The following is a 16,402-nucleotide window of genomic DNA, read 5'->3' as shown; positions in this document are numbered from 1 at the left end:
CCGAGGTCTGTTGGGTCCATTGGGGCCCGTGATCCGAAGCAGAGCTTTGGTGCCTGTGGCGCTGGGAAGGGCCTGCCTTCTGCCACCAAATGGATTTGGCTGCCAGCCCCAAAGCCATCTGTGTCTTCCAATGGTTCCCACTGGTCGCATGGGGACCGTGAGGCTGGGGGCAGTGCCCCTGCCCTGGGATCCTGGAACCGGTGTTTGGTGAGGCAAGAGGGAGAGGACAGAAGGCCTGCCCCGGGAGACAACACACACAACCAAGTGTCTCCATGTGGGGTCCCGCAGAAGAAGGATAATCCCCGCCGCCTAACCACTTGGGGATTTCGGTGTTATGGACAACACATGCCATCTGGAAGGTCCCAGGTCATCGTTTTTCCATACCTGGGCCACAGGAGGTGCACAAAGGCTCAGCTGAATGTAAACGGCCTAGTACCTATGAGGGCTCGGGGTCATTCCTTGGCATCGCTCAGTAGGCTGAAGTTCCAGAATTGCTGTCACATGTTCCTTGGGTCATGGACACGGCTCTGATGTGGCATTGCACTCTTTCTAGAGTCTGTAGTCATGTTCTCAGGCCAGCCTATGGAGGGCTGAGGGTGGTACTGTCCCCATTGGGCAGAGAGGGATACGGAGGCTCAGCCAGGTCGAAATGCATGATGTCTGTCACACATTATGGAACCGTGTGTTGGAGTTTCCCTTGGCACACCGGCCTGATGTTTGCAATCATCAGAATATTGCCATGGCCATTCAAGGCCACTCGAGCTGAGGGTTACCCTCAGCCACAGGCCTTCGTCTGCTGGGTGTCCTCTGACCAAGGCCACCTGGCATCCAAGCTCCATCAGGATATACACAAAACTCGACCTGCCAACGCGTCACCAGATGGCCTAAACAGCAACCATGCCTTCCCTTCAGTGCCGGGTCATTCCATTTCAAGGTAACAGTCGTTTGTACTTGAGGCTAACATGTCAAAACCGAAAAGCCATTTGGTCGACATGAGGACCCTTGGTGGGACAGGTAAATAGAGCCTATCTTGGACCACTTCCCAGACCTGCTTACTCTAATCAAACATGTATTACCTTCAACAGGCCAAAATGACACCTCTGGGGAGGAAATGTGACCAAAAACGGGTACCAGACATCCTCATTGGTTTGAGGTAAGGCCTTTGTCTTCAAACTCCGTTTCTTGGACCTTTGACCACTTTGGCGATAGAAATTGCAAGAAGTCAAAGCCATGGGCTCTTCGTTCATAAACCCACTTCGGAAACATCAACCACATAAGTGGCACAGCAAGCCACTCCACACGTCGTTCGCACAACAGGCAACAGGGTGTTCTAAGTTCCAGTGGAAGCCATTGACATGCACATGGTCAGGAATTTCACCGTTAACTTCCTCCTACTTGACACCTCTCTTGCATCACCTACAGCGGCTCACCTTGGGATAATGCTTCGGCACGAGTCCATCCGTCTCTCTGCCCACCTCCTTCAGAAGCCACCGAGAAGATCCAGACCACCCGTGCAGATGGACACTTCCCTGTCCAGGAGCAATGGTGTTCCCTCTTCCTGCTGGAGGATTAGGCCTTTCTTGGGAGCATTATTCCATCGCATGGACCACAATGATTTCAAGAGCTAGAGGGGAGTGGGCCTTTCTCCTCTTTCGCTGCTGAGAGAAGAAAGTCCACATAGTAGATCCCTGTGTTCAAGGTGATAGGATTTCCATGGATATCATTCCTCGGCTAAAATGACTGTCCTGATGGATGCCCTTGGCCACGATGCAATGATTCGTGACGTCCAACCCTACATAATAAGAGCCGGCCAGGTGTATGTGATTCCAAATAAAATTAGATGTGTTCCGGATGTCGGGGTCGCCACACATGGCATGCAACCCTTCCTATGGTGGTGGTCAATCTGAGCTTCACAGGCTGGCCTACCGCACAGCCAGGGCCTCGGCCACCCACGATCCGAAATCGGCCAACCACCTACTCCAAACCTCACGGAACCTTGACACAAGACAAGGGCCATGGGTCAAACGGGATTCCTCAGCGACATAACTTGTGTCCCTTCCTGCTGAGTCCCAAGGGCCGCCTGCTTTGACGTCCTCCACTCTTGTAAGTTTAGAGTGCCGATAGTATGCATGTACGATTTTCTTGTAAGAACAGAAGAAGTTGGGCCGTACAGGGGAACACCGTCTAAGGATGTCTGTCTTGCCACCACACGAATCGATTTCCAGATGGGAAAAATGACACCGAGACGAGCCAGGGCACTGCCTGAACATCAGGTTGGACCATTGACACATTCGGCTCAGGGCTTCCATGCTCCCTGGGCTCTCTGCAGAGGCAAGGTTGTGGTGTGCCCCCTGAGCAGGAAAACCAGGTACCAGACAGCACGGCCTTCTAGAGGCTGGTGGGCCTCCCACGCCCGCCCTCAGGCCTAACGGCCATCTGCCCTGGTTGCCAGGCACCTGTGTGTTTGGGTGGCCGAGGTCTGTTGGGTCCATTGGGGCCCGTGATCCGAAGCAGAGCTTTGGTGCCTGTGGCGCTGGGAAGGGCCTGCCTTCTGCCACCAAATGGATTTGGCTGCCAGCCCCAAAGCCATCTGTGTCTTCCAATGGTTCCCACTGGTCGCATGGGGACCGTGAGGCTGGGGGCAGTGCCCCTGCCCTGGGATCCTGGAACCGGTGTTTGGTGAGGCAAGAGGGAGAGGACAGAAGGCCTGCCCCGGGAGACAACACACACAACCAAGTGTCTCCATGTGGGGTCCCGCAGAAGAAGGATAATCCCCGCCGCCTAACCACTTGGGGATTTCGGTGTTATGGACAACACATGCCATCTGGAAGGTCCCAGGTCATCGTTTTTCCATACCTGGGCCACAGGAGGTGCACAAAGGCTCAGCTGAATGTAAACGGCCTAGTACCTATGAGGGCTCGGGGTCATTCCTTGGCATCGCTCAGTAGGCTGAAGTTCCAGAATTGCTGTCACATGTTCCTTGGGTCATGGACACGGCTCTGATGTGGCATTGCACTCTTTCTAGAGTCTGTAGTCATGTTCTCAGGCCAGCCTATGGAGGGCTGAGGGTGGTACTGTCCCCATTGGGCAGAGAGGGATACGGAGGCTCAGCCAGGTCGAAATGCATGATGTCTGTCACACATTATGGAACCGTGTGTTGGAGTTTCCCTTGGCACACCGGCCTGATGTTTGCAATCATCAGAATATTGCCATGGCCATTCAAGGCCACTGGAGCTGAGGGTTACCCTCAGCCACAGGCCTTCGTCTGCTGGGTGTCCTCTGACCAAGGCCACCTGGCATCCAAGCTCCATCAGGATATACACAAAACTCGACCTGCCAACGCGTCACCAGATGGCCTAAACAGCAACCATGCCTTCCCTTCAGTGCCGGGTCATTCCATTTCAAGGTAACAGTCGTTTGTACTTGAGGCTAACATGTCAAAACCGAAAAGCCATTTGGTCGACATGAGGACCCTTGGTGGGACAGGTAAATAGAGCCTATCTTGGACCACTTCCCAGACCTGCTTACTCTAATCAAACATGTATTACCTTCAACAGGCCAAAATGACACCTCTGGGGAGGAAATGTGACCAAAAACGGGTACCAGACATCCTCATTGGTTTGAGGTAAGGCCTTTGTCTTCAAACTCCGTTTCTTGGACCTTTGACCACTTTGGCGATAGAAATTGCAAGAAGTCAAAGCCATTGGCTCTTCGTTCATAAACCCCCTTCGGAAACATCAACCACATAAGTGGCACAGCAAGCCACTCCACACGTCGTTCGCACAACAGGCAACAGGGTGTTCTAAGTTCCAGTGGAAGCCATTGACATGCACATGGTCAGGAATTTCACCGTTACCTTCCTCCTACTTGACACCTCTCTTGCATCACCTACAGCGGCTCACCTTGGGATAATGCTTCGGCACGAGTCCATCCGTCTCTCTGCCCACCTCCTTCAGAAGCCACCGAGAAGATCCAGACCACCCGTGCAGATGGACACTTCCCTGTCCAGGAGCAATGGTGTTCCCTCTTCCTGCTGGAGGATTAGGCCTTTCTTGGGAGCATTATTCCATCGCATGGACCACAATGATTTCAAGAGCTAGAGGGGAGTGGGCCTTTCTCCTCTTTCGCTGCTGAGAGAAGAAAGTCCACATAGTAGATCCCTGTGTTCAAGGTGATAGGATTTCCATGGATATCATTCCTCGGCTAAAATGACTGTCCTGATGGATGCCCTTGGCCACGATGCAATGATTCGTGACGTCCAACCCTACATAATAAGAGCCGGCCAGGTGTACGTGATTCCAAATAAAATTAGATGTGTTCCGGATGTCGGGGTCGCCACACATGGCATGCAACCCTTCCTATGGTGGTGGTCAATCTGAGCTTCACAGGCTGGCCTACCGCACAGCCAGGGCCTCAGCCACCCACGATCCGAAATCGGCCAACCACCTACTCCAAACCTCACGGAACCTTGACACAAGACAAGGGCCATGGGTCAAACGGGATTCCTCAGCGACATAACTTGTGTCCCTTCCTGCTGAGTCCCAAGGGCCGCCTGCTTTGACGTCCTCCACTCTTGTAAGTTTAGAGTGCCGATAGTATGCATGTACGATTTTCTTGTAAGAACAGAAGAAGTTGGGCCGTACAGGGGAACACCGTCTAAGGATGTCTGTCTTGCCACCACACGAATCGATTTCCAGATGGGAAAAATGACACCGAGACGAGCCAGGGCACTGCCTGAACATCAGGTTGGACCATTGACACATTCGGCTCAGGGCTTCCATGCTCCCTGGGCTCTCTGCAGAGGCAAGGTTGTGGTGTGCCCCCTGAGCAGGAAAACCAGGTACCAGACAGCACGGCCTTCTAGAGGCTGGTGGGCCTCCCACGCCCGCCCTCAGGCCTAACGGCCATCTGCCCTGGTTGCCAGGCACCTGTGTGTTTGGGTGGCCGAGGTCTGTTGGGTCCATTGGGGCCCGTGATCCGAAGCAGAGCTTTGGTGCCTGTGGCGCTGGGAAGGGCCTGCCTTCTGCCACCAAATGGATTTGGCTGCCAGCCCCAAAGCCATCTGTGTCTTCCAATGGTTCCCACTGGTCGCATGGGGACCGTGAGGCTGGGGGCAGTGCCCCTGCCCTGGGATCCTGGAACCGGTGTTTGGTGAGGCAAGAGGGAGAGGACAGAAGGCCTGCCCCGGGAGACAACACACACAACCAAGTGTCTCCATGTGGGGTCCCGCAGAAGAAGGATAATCCCCGCCGCCTAACCACTTGGGGATTTCGGTGTTATGGACAACACATGCCATCTGGAAGGTCCCAGGTCATCGTTTTTCCATACCTGGGCCACAGGAGGTGCACAAAGGCTCAGCTGAATGTAAACGGCCTAGTACCTATGAGGGCTCGGGGTCATTCCTTGGCATCGCTCAGTAGGCTGAAGTTCCAGAATTGCTGTCACATGTTCCTTGGGTCATGGACACGGCTCTGATGTGGCATTGCACTCTTTCTAGAGTCTGTAGTCATGTTCTCAGGCCAGCCTATGGAGGGCTGAGGGTGGTACTGTCCCCATTGGGCAGAGAGGGATACGGAGGCTCAGCCAGGTCGAAATGCATGATGTCTGTCACACATTATGGAACCGTGTGTTGGAGTTTCCCTTGGCACACCGGCCTGATGTTTGCAATCATCAGAATATTGCCATGGCCATTCAAGGCCACTCGAGCTGAGGGTTACCCTCAGCCACAGGCCTTCGTCTGCTGGGTGTCCTCTGACCAAGGCCACCTGGCATCCAAGCTCCATCAGGATATACACAAAACTCGACCTGCCAACGCGTCACCAGATGGCCTAAACAGCAACCATGCCTTCCCTTCAGTGCCGGGTCATTCCATTTCAAGGTAACAGTCGTTTGTACTTGAGGCTAACATGTCAAAACCGAAAAGCCATTTGGTCGACATGAGGACCCTTGGTGGGACAGGTAAATAGAGCCTATCTTGGACCACTTCCCAGACCTGCTTACTCTAATCAAACATGTATTACCTTCAACAGGCCAAAATGACACCTCTGGGGAGGAAATGTGACCAAAAACGGGTACCAGACATCCTCATTGGTTTGAGGTAAGGCCTTTGTCTTCAAACTCCGTTTCTTGGACCTTTGACCACTTTGGCGATAGAAATTGCAAGACGTCAAAGCCATTGGCTCTTCGTTCATAAACCCCCTTCGGAAACATCAACCACATAAGTGGCACAGCAAGCCACTCCACACGTCGTTCGCACAACAGGCAACAGGGTGTTCTAAGTTCCAGTGGAAGCCATTGACATGCACATGGTCAGGAATTTCACCGTTACCTTCCTCCTACTTGACACCTCTCTTGCATCACCTACAGCGGCTCACCTTGGGATAATGCTTCGGCACGAGTCCATCCGTCTCTCTGCCCACCTCCTTCAGAAGCCACCGAGAAGATCCAGACCACCCGTGCAGATGGACACTTCCCTGTCCAGGAGCAATGGTGTTCCCTCTTCCTGCTGGAGGATTAGGCCTTTCTTGGGAGCATTATTCCATCGCATGGACCACAATGATTTCAAGAGCTAGAGGGGAGTGGGCCTTTCTCCTCTTTCGCTGCTGAGAGAAGAAAGTCCACATAGTAGATCCCTGTGTTCAAGGTGATAGGATTTCCATGGATATCATTCCTCGGCTAAAATGACTGTCCTGATGGATGCCCTTGGCCACGATGCAATGATTCGTGACGTCCAACCCTACATAATAAGAGCCGGCCAGGTGTACGTGATTCCAAATAAAATTAGATGTGTTCCGGATGTCGGGGTCGCCACACATGGCATGCAACCCTTCCTATGGTGGTGGTCAATCTGAGCTTCACAGGCTGGCCTACCGCACAGCCAGGGCCTCGGCCACCCACGATCCGAAATCGGCCAACCACCTACTCCAAACCTCACGGAACCTTGACACAAGACAAGGGCCATGGGTCAAACGGGATTCCTCAGCGACATAACTTGTGTCCCTTCCTGCTGAGTCCCAAGGGCCGCCTGCTTTGACGTCCTCCACTCTTGTAAGTTTAGAGTGCCGATAGTATGCATGTACGATTTTCTTGTAAGAACAGAAGAAGTTGGGCCGTACAGGGGAACACCGTCTAAGGATGTCTGTCTTGCCACCACACGAATCGATTTCCAGATGGGAAAAATGACACCGAGACGAGCCAGGGCACTGCCTGAACATCAGGTTGGACCATTGACACATTCGGCTCAGGGCTTCCATGCTCCCTGGGCTCTCTGCAGAGGCAAGGTTGTGGTGTGCCCCCTGAGCAGGAAAACCAGGTACCAGACAGCACGGCCTTCTAGAGGCTGGTGGGCCTCCCACGCCCGCCCTCAGGCCTAACGGCCATCTGCCCTGGTTGCCAGGCACCTGTGTGTTTGGGTGGCCGAGGTCTGTTGGGTCCATTGGGGCCCGTGATCCGAAGCAGAGCTTTGGTGCCTGTGGCGCTGGGAAGGGCCTGCCTTCTGCCACCAAATGGATTTGGCTGCCAGCCCCAAAGCCATCTGTGTCTTCCAATGGTTCCCACTGGTCGCATGGGGACCGTGAGGCTGGGGGCAGTGCCCCTGCCCTGGGATCCTGGAACCGGTGTTTGGTGAGGCAAGAGGGAGAGGACAGAAGGCCTGCCCCGGGAGACAACACACACAACCAAGTGTCTCCATGTGGGGTCCCGCAGAAGAAGGATAATCCCCGCCGCCTAACCACTTGGGGATTTCGGTGTTATGGACAACACATGCCATCTGGAAGGTCCCAGGTCATCGTTTTTCCATACCTGGGCCACAGGAGGTGCACAAAGGCTCAGCTGAATGTAAACGGCCTAGTACCTATGAGGGCTCGGGGTCATTCCTTGGCATCGCTCAGTAGGCTGAAGTTCCAGAATTGCTGTCACATGTTCCTTGGGTCATGGACACGGCTCTGATGTGGCATTGCACTCTTTCTAGAGTCTGTAGTCATGTTCTCATGCCAGCCTATGGAGGGCTGAGGGTGGTACTGTCCCCATTGGGCAGAGAGGGATACGGAGGCTCAGCCAGGTCGAAATGCATGATGTCTGTCACACATTATGGAACCGTGTGTTGGAGTTTCCCTTGGCACACCGGCCTGATGTTTGCAATCATCAGAATATTGCCATGGCCATTCAAGGCCACTGGAGCTGAGGGTTACCCTCAGCCACAGGCCTTCGTCTGCTGGGTGTCCTCTGACCAAGGCCACCTGGCATCCAAGCTCCATCAGGATATACACAAAACTCGACCTGCCAACACGTCACCAGATGGCCTAAACAGCAACCATGCCTTCCCTTCAGTGCCGGGTCATTCCATTTCAAGGTAACAGTCGTTTGTACTTGAGGCTAACATGTCAAAACCGAAAAGCCATTTGGTCGACATGAGGACCCTTGGTGGGACAGGTAAATAGAGCCTATCTTGGACCACTTCCCAGACCTGCTTACTCTAATCAAACATGTATTACCTTCAACAGGCCAAAATGACACCTCTGGGGAGGAAATGTGACCAAAAACGGGTACCAGACATCCTCATTGGTTTGAGGTAAGGCCTTTGTCTTCAAACTCCGTTTCTTGGACCTTTGACCACTTTGGCGATAGAAATTGCAAGAAGTCAAAGCCATTGGCTCTTCGTTCATAAACCCCCTTCGGAAACATCAACCACATAAGTGGCACAGCAAACCACTCCACACGTCGTTCGCACAACAGGCAACAGGGTGTTCTAAGTTCCAGTGGAAGCCATTGACATGCACATGGTCAGGAATTTCACCGTTACCTTCCTCCTACTTGACACCTCTCTTGCATCACCTACAGCGGCTCACCTTGGGATAATGCTTCGGCACGAGTCCATCCGTCTCTCTGCCCACCTCCTTCAGAAGCCACCGAGAAGATCCAGACCACCCGTGCAGATGGACACTTCCCTGTCCAGGAGCAATGGTGTTCCCTCTTCCTGCTGGAGGATTAGGCCTTTCTTGGGAGCATTATTCCATCGCATGGACCACAATGATTTCAAGAGCTAGAGGGGAGTGGGCCTTTCTCCTCTTTCGCTGCTGAGAGAAGAAAGTCCACATAGTAGATCCCTGTGTTCAAGGTGATAGGATTTCCATGGATATCATTCCTCGGCTAAAATGACTGTCCTGATGGATGCCCTTGGCCACGATGCAATGATTCGTGACGTCCAACCCTACATAATTAGAGCCGGCCAGGTGTACGTGATTCCAAATAAAATTAGATGTGTTCCGGATGTCGGGGTCGCCACACATGGCATGCAACCCTTCCTATGGTGGTGGTCAATCTGAGCTTCACAGGCTGGCCTACCGCACAGCCAGGGCCTCGGCCACCCACGATCCGAAATCGGCCAACCACCTACTCCAAACCTCACGGAACCTTGACACAAGACAAGGGCCATGGGTCAAACGGGATTCCTCAGCGACATAACTTGTGTCCCTTCCTGCTGAGTCCCAAGGGCCGCCTGCTTTGACGTCCTCCACTCTTGTAAGTTTAGAGTGCCGATAGTATGCATGTACGATTTTCTTGTAAGAACAGAAGAAGTTGGGCCGTACAGGGGAACACCGTCTAAGGATGTCTGTCTTGCCACCACACGAATCGATTTCCAGATGGGAAAAATGACACCGAGACGAGCCAGGGCACTGCCTGAACATCAGGTTGGACCATTGACACATTCGGCTCAGGGCTTCCATGCTCCCTGGGCTCTCTGCAGAGGCAAGGTTGTGGTGTGCCCCCTGAGCAGGAAAACCAGGTACCAGACAGCACGGCCTTCTAGAGGCTGGTGGGCCTCCCACGCCCGCCCTCAGGCCTAACGGCCATCTGCCCTGGTTGCCAGGCACCTGTGTGTTTGGGTGGCCGAGGTCTGTTGGGTCCATTGGGGCCCGTGATCCGAAGCAGAGCTTTGGTGCCTGTGGCGCTGGGAAGGGCCTGCCTTCTGCCACCAAATGGATTTGGCTGCCAGCCCCAAAGCCATCTGTGTCTTCCAATGGTTCCCACTGGTCGCATGGGGACCGTGAGGCTGGGGGCAGTGCCCCTGCCCTGGGATCCTGGAACCGGTGTTTGGTGAGGCAAGAGGGAGAGGACAGAAGGCCTGCCCCGGGAGACAACACACACAACCAAGTGTCTCCATGTGGGGTCCCGCAGAAGAAGGATGATCCCCGCCGCCTAACCACTTGGGGATTTCGGTGTTATGGACAACACATGCCATCTGGAAGGTCCCAGGTCATCGTTTTTCCATACCTGGGCCACAGGAGGTGCACAAAGGCTCAGCTGAATGTAAACGGCCTAGTACCTATGAGGGCTCGGGGTCATTCCTTGGCATCGCTCAGTAGGCTGAAGTTCCAGAATTGCTGTCACATGTTCCTTGGGTCATGGACACGGCTCTGATGTGGCATTGCACTCTTTCTAGAGTCTGTAGTCATGTTCTCAGGCCAGCCTATGGAGGGCTGAGGGTGGTACTGTCCCCATTGGGCAGAGAGGGATACGGAGGCTCAGCCAGGTCGAAATGCATGATGTCTGTCACACATTATGGAACCGTGTGTTGGAGTTTCCCTTGGCACACCGGCCTGATGTTTGCAATCATCAGAATATTGCCATGGCCATTCAAGGCCACTGGAGCTGAGGGTTACCCTCAGCCACAGGCCTTCGTCTGCTGGGTGTCCTCTGACCAAGGCCACCTGGCATCCAAGCTCCATCAGGATATACACAAAACTCGACCTGCCAACGCGTCACCAGATGGCCTAAACAGCAACCATGCCTTCCCTTCAGTGCCGGGTCATTCCATTTCAAGGTAACAGTCGTTTGTACTTGAGGCTAACATGTCAAAACCGAAAAGCCATTTGGTCGACATGAGGACCCTTGGTGGGACAGGTAAATAGAGCCTATCTTGGACCACTTCCCAGACCTGCTTACTCTAATCAAACATGTATTACCTTCAACAGGCCAAAATGACACCTCTGGGGAGGAAATGTGACCAAAAACGGGTACCAGACATCCTCATTGGTTTGAGGTAAGGCCTTTGTCTTCAAACTCCGTTTCTTGGACCTTTGACCACTTTGGCGATATAAGTTGCAAGACGTCAAAGCCATTGGCTCTTCGTTCATAAACCCCCTTCGGAAACATCAACCACATAAGTGGCACAGCAAGCCACTCCACACGTCGTTCGCACAACAGGCAACAGGGTGTTCTAAGTTCCAGTGGAAGCCATTGACATGCACATGGTCAGGAATTTCACCGTTACCTTCCTCCTACTTGACACCTCTCTTGCATCACCTACAGCGGCTCACCTTGGGATAATGCTTCGGCACGAGTCCATCCGTCTCTCTGCCCACCTCCTTCAGAAGCCACCGAGAAGATCCAGACCACCCGTGCAGATGGACACTTCCCTGTCCAGGAGCAATGGTGTTCCCTCTTCCTGCTGGAGGATTAGGCCTTTCTTGGGAGCATTATTCCATCGCATGGACCACAATGATTTCAAGAGCTAGAGGGGAGTGGGCCTTTCTCCTCTTTCGCTGCTGAGAGAAGAAAGTCCACATAGTAGATCCCTGTGTTCAAGGTGATAGGATTTCCATGGATATCATTCCTCGGCTAAAATGACTGTCCTGATGGATGCCCTTGGCCACGATGCAATGATTCGTGACGTCCAACCCTACATAATAAGAGCCGGCCAGGTGTACGTGATTCCAAATAAAATTAGATGTGTTCCGGATGTCGGGGTCGCCACACATGGCATGCAACCCTTCCTATGGTGGTGGTCAATCTGAGCTTCACAGGCTGGCCTACCGCACAGCCAGGGCCTCGGCCACCCACGATCCGAAATCGGCCAACCACCTACTCCAAACCTCACGGAACCTTGACACAAGACAAGGGCCATGGGTCAAACGGGATTCCTCAGCGACATAACTTGTGTCCCTTCCTGCTGAGTCCCAAGGGCCGCCTGCTTTGACGTCCTCCACTCTTGTAAGTTTAGAGTGCCGATAGTATGCATGTACGATTTTCTTGTAAGAACAGAAGAAGTTGGGCCGTACAGGGGAACACCGTCTAAGGATGTCTGTCTTGCCACCACACGAATCGATTTCCAGATGGGAAAAATGACACCGAGACGAGCCAGGGCACTGCCTGAACATCAGGTTGGACCATTGACACATTCGGCTCAGGGCTTCCATGCTCCCTGGGCTCTCTGCAGAGGCAAGGTTGTGGTGTGCCCCCTGAGCAGGAAAACCAGGTACCAGACAGCACGGCCTTCTAGAGGCTGGTGGGCCTCCCACGCCCGCCCTCAGGCCTAACGGCCATCTGCCCTGGTTGCCAGGCACCTGTGTGTTTGGGTGGCCGAGGTCTGTTGGGTCCATTGGGGCCCGTGATCCGAAGCAGAGCTTTGGTGCCTGTGGCGCTGGGAAGGGCCTGCCTTCTGCCACCAAATGGATTTGGCTGCCAGCCCCAAAGCCATCTGTGTCTTCCAATGGTTCCCACTGGTCGCATGGGGACCGTGAGGCTGGGGGCAGTGCCCCTGCCCTGGGATCCTGGAACCGGTGTTTGGTGAGGCAAGAGGGAGAGGACAGAAGGCCTGCCCCGGGAGACAACACACACAACCAAGTGTCTCCATGTGGGGTCCCGCAGAAGAAGGATAATCCCCGCCGCCTAACCACTTGGGGATTTCGGTGTTATGGACAACACATGCCATCTGGAAGGTCCCAGGTCATCGTTTTTCCATACCTGGGCCACAGGAGGTGCACAAAGGCTCAGCTGAATGTAAACGGCCTAGTACCTATGAGGGCTCGGGGTCATTCCTTGGCATCGCTCAGTAGGCTGAAGTTCCAGAATTGCTGTCACATGTTCCTTGGGTCATGGACACGGCTCTGATGTGGCATTGCACTCTTTCTAGAGTCTGTAGTCATGTTCTCAGGCCAGCCTATGGAGGGCTGAGGGTGGTACTGTCCCCATTGGGCAGAGAGGGATACGGAGGCTCAGCCAGGTCGAAATGCATGATGTCTGTCACACATTATGGAACCGTGTGTTGGAGTTTCCCTTGGCACACCGGCCTGATGTTTGCAATCATCAGAATATTGCCATGGCCATTCAAGGCCACTGGAGCTGAGGGTTACCCTCAGCCACAGGCCTTCGTCTGCTGGGTGTCCTCTGACCAAGGCCACCTGGCATCCAAGCTCCATCAGGATATACACAAAACTCGACCTGCCAACGCGTCACCAGATGGCCTAAACAGCAACCATGCCTTCCCTTCAGTGCCGGGTCATTCCATTTCAAGGTAACAGTCGTTTGTACTTGAGGCTAACATGTCAAAACCGAAAAGCCATTTGGTCGACATGAGGACCCTTGGTGGGACAGGTAAATAGAGCCTATCTTGGACCACTTCCCAGACCTGCTTACTCTAATCAAACATGTATTACCTTCAACAGGCCAAAATGACACCTCTGGGGAGGAAATGTGACCAAAAACGGGTACCAGACATCCTCATTGGTTTGAGGTAAGGCCTTTGTCTTCAAACTCCGTTTCTTGGACCTTTGACCACTTTGGCGATAGAAATTGCAAGACGTCAAAGCCATTGGCTCTTCGTTCATAAACCCCCTTCGGAAACATCAACCACATAAGTGGCACAGCAAGCCACTCCACACGTCGTTCGCACAACAGGCAACAGGGTGTTCTAAGTTCCAGTGGAAGCCATTGACATGCACATGGTCAGGAATTTCACCGTTACCTTCCTCCTACTTGACACCTCTCTTGCATCACCTACAGCGGCTCACCTTGGGATAATGCTTCGGCACGAGTCCATCCGTCTCTCTGCCCACCTCCTTCAGAAGCCACCGAGAAGATCCAGACCACCCGTGCAGATGGACACTTCCCTGTCCAGGAGCAATGGTGTTCCCTCTTCCTGCTGGAGGATTAGGCCTTTCTTGGGAGCATTATTCCATCGCATGGACCACAATGATTTCAAGAGCTAGAGGGGAGTGGGCCTTTCTCCTCTTTCGCTGCTGAGAGAAGAAAGTCCACATAGTAGATCCCTGTGTTCAAGGTGATAGGATTTCCATGGATATCATTCCTCGGCTAAAATGACTGTCCTGATGGATGCCCTTGGCCACGATGCAATGATTCGTGACGTCCAACCCTACATAATAAGAGCCGGCCAGGTGTACGTGATTCCAAATAAAATTAGATGTGTTCCGGATGTCGGGGTCGCCACACATGGCATGCAACCCTTCCTATGGTGGTGGTCAATCTGAGCTTCACAGGCTGGCCTACCGCACAGCCAGGGCCTCGGCCACCCACGATCCGAAATCGGCCAACCACCTACTCCAAACCTCACGGAACCTTGACACAAGACAAGGGCCATGGGTCAAACGGGATTCCTCAGCGACATAACTTGTGTCCCTTCCTGCTGAGTCCCAAGGGCCGCCTGCTTTGACGTCCTCCACTCTTGTAAGTTTAGAGTGCCGATAGTATGCATGTACGATTTTCTTGTAAGAACAGAAGAAGTTGGGCCGTACAGGGGAACACCGTCTAAGGATGTCTGTCTTGCCACCACACGAATCGATTTCCAGATGGGAAAAATGACACCGAGACGAGCCAGGGCACTGCCTGAACATCAGGTTGGACCATTGACACATTCGGCTCAGGGCTTCCATGCTCCCTGGGCTCTCTGCAGAGGCAAGGTTGTGGTGTGCCCCCTGAGCAGGAAAACCAGGTACCAGACAGCACGGCCTTCTAGAGGCTGGTGGGCCTCCCACGCCCGCCCTCAGGCCTAACGGCCATCTGCCCTGGTTGCCAGGCACCTGTGTGTTTGGGTGGCCGAGGTCTGTTGGGTCCATTGGGGCCCGTGATCCGAAGCAGAGCTTTGGTGCCTGTGGCGCTGGGAAGGGCCTGCCTTCTGCCACCAAATGGATTTGGCTGCCAGCCCCAAAGCCATCTGTGTCTTCCAATGGTTCCCACTGGTCGCATGGGGACCGTGAGGCTGGGGGCAGTGCCCCTGCCCTGGGATCCTGGAACCGGTGTTTGGTGAGGCAAGAGGGAGAGGACAGAAGGCCTGCCCCGGGAGACAACACACACAACCAAGTGTCTCCATGTGGGGTCCCGCAGAAGAAGGATAATCCCCGCCGCCTAACCACTTGGGGATTTCGGTGTTATGGACAACACATGCCATCTGGAAGGTCCCAGGTCATCGTTTTTCCATACCTGGGCCACAGGAGGTGCACAAAGGCTCAGCTGAATGTAAACGGCCTAGTACCTATGAGGGCTCGGGGTCATTCCTTGGCATCGCTCAGTAGGCTGAAGTTCCAGAATTGCTGTCACATGTTCCTTGGGTCATGGACACGGCTCTGATGTGGCATTGCACTCTTTCTAGAGTCTGTAGTCATGTTCTCATGCCAGCCTATGGAGGGCTGAGGGTGGTACTGTCCCCATTGGGCAGAGAGGGATACGGAGGCTCAGCCAGGTCGAAATGCATGATGTCTGTCACACATTATGGAACCGTGTGTTGGAGTTTCCCTTGGCACACCGGCCTGATGTTTGCAATCATCAGAATATTGCCATGGCCATTCAAGGCCACTGGAGCTGAGGGTTACCCTCAGCCACAGGCCTTCGTCTGCTGGGTGTCCTCTGACCAAGGCCACCTGGCATCCAAGCTCCATCAGGATATACACAAAACTCGACCTGCCAACACGTCACCAGATGGCCTAAACAGCAACCATGCCTTCCCTTCAGTGCCGGGTCATTCCATTTCAAGGTAACAGTCGTTTGTACTTGAGGCTAACATGTCAAAACCGAAAAGCCATTTGGTCGACATGAGGACCCTTGGTGGGACAGGTAAATAGAGCCTATCTTGGACCACTTCCCAGACCTGCTTACTCTAATCAAACATGTATTACCTTCAACAGGCCAAAATGACACCTCTGGGGAGGAAATGTGACCAAAAACGGGTACCAGACATCCTCATTGGTTTGAGGTAAGGCCTTTGTCTTCAAACTCCGTTTCTTGGACCTTTGACCACTTTGGCGATAGAAATTGCAAGAAGTCAAAGCCATTGGCTCTTCGTTCATAAACCCCCTTCGGAAACATCAACCACATAAGTGGCACAGCAAACCACTCCACACGTCGTTCGCACAACAGGCAACAGGGTGTTCTAAGTTCCAGTGGAAGCCATTGACATGCACATGGTCAGGAATTTCACCGTTACCTTCCTCCTACTTGACACCTCTCTTGCATCACCTACAGCGGCTCACCTTGGGATAATGCTTCGGCACGAGTCCATCCGTCTCTCTGCCCACCTCCTTCAGAAGCCACCGAGAAGATCCAGACCACCCGTGCAGATGGACACTTCCCTGTCCAGGAGCAATGGTGTTCCCTCTTCCTGCTGGAGGAT

Source organism: Sus scrofa, chromosome Y (genome assembly GCF_054392235.1).
Source record: "Sus scrofa isolate SSC_HxYL_T2T_F1_AM1 chromosome Y, Sscrofa_HxYL_maternal_Yorkshire_Landrace_v2.0, whole genome shotgun sequence".
Taxonomy (NCBI): domain Eukaryota; kingdom Metazoa; phylum Chordata; class Mammalia; order Artiodactyla; family Suidae; genus Sus; species Sus scrofa.
Note: the sequence above shows the minus strand (reverse complement) of the source record.